This window comes from Octopus bimaculoides, chromosome 14 (genome assembly GCF_001194135.2).
Source record: "Octopus bimaculoides isolate UCB-OBI-ISO-001 chromosome 14, ASM119413v2, whole genome shotgun sequence".
NCBI classification, from domain to species: Eukaryota; Metazoa; Mollusca; class Cephalopoda; order Octopoda; family Octopodidae; genus Octopus; species Octopus bimaculoides.
The window spans coordinates 5,274,120-5,275,122 of NC_068994.1; the positions used below are offsets into that span (position 1 = coordinate 5,274,120).

General features: G+C 40.3%; 1 protein-coding gene across 1 annotated transcript in view; it reads left to right on the forward strand.

The window, feature by feature from the left end:
- The window catches only part of LOC106868338 (multiple epidermal growth factor-like domains protein 10), a 24,745-nt gene that overhangs the window by 1,767 nt on the left and 21,975 nt on the right, over window positions 1-1,003 (forward strand). The window lies entirely within an intron of this gene.

The window sequence follows — 1,003 nt, forward strand, 5'->3', positions numbered from 1 at the left end:
ACCTACCTACCTACTTACCTACCTACCTACCTACCTAGCTACCTACCTACCTAGCTACCTACCTACCTACCTACCTAGCTACCTACCTAGCTACCTAGCTACCTACCTAGCTACCTACCTAGCTACCTACCTACCTAGCTACCTAGCTACCTACCTAGCTACCTAGCTACCTACCTAGCTACCTAGCTACCTAGCTACCTAGCTACCTACCTACCTACCTACCTAGCTCCAAAAAAGCCAAGATCATTTCATCTGCGGGGAAGATGATGGCACGGAAGATGATGGTCGGCGCCATACTCGTTTGATACCATCTGACCCCAAACAAGTTGATTTTAGTCTCGTCAGAAACAATAATTTTATTCCAAAACTCCTTCCCCTTACATAGGTTTCGGCAGAAGAAATACGACTCGATTTATGCCTGGTAGTGAGGAAAGGCTTCCTACGAGGAATGCGTCCATGAAGACCCCCACTGGTTCAAACCTCGGCGAACTGTTTGGGCAGATACACTCTTTCCACTAACAGAAGACACTTCTTGGGCCAAGGATGAAGCGGTACGACACCTGTCGTCCATCACGCAAATGTAGCAAATTTCATGCGCATTTTAAACAGAAGGACGACCTAGGCGATGTTTATTGCTTAGCCGTCCAGTAGCTTTGTACTTCTGAATTACTTTGGCAAAAGTGTTTACACTGTTTTCGTATGCTAATTAACTTGTATCTTAAACCATTCTTGTGAAATTAAAAATAATTTGCTTCAAATTCTTTTCCTTTTGATGCCATTTTAATCACAGTATGCAAATCAGAATTCCTGCAGATACAGTAACAATGACCGCTGCCAAAATGCCAGAAGAAATAATCTGTTAGAATTGAAACTATCAACAATATCCGAATTTAGTAAAATAAATATGCATAAAATAATGAATATAGCAAATTTCCTTTAGAGTGTACATATTTTTGTAACGTTTGAAAATTAATATTTCGTTCATATCTTTAAAAATGTTTAT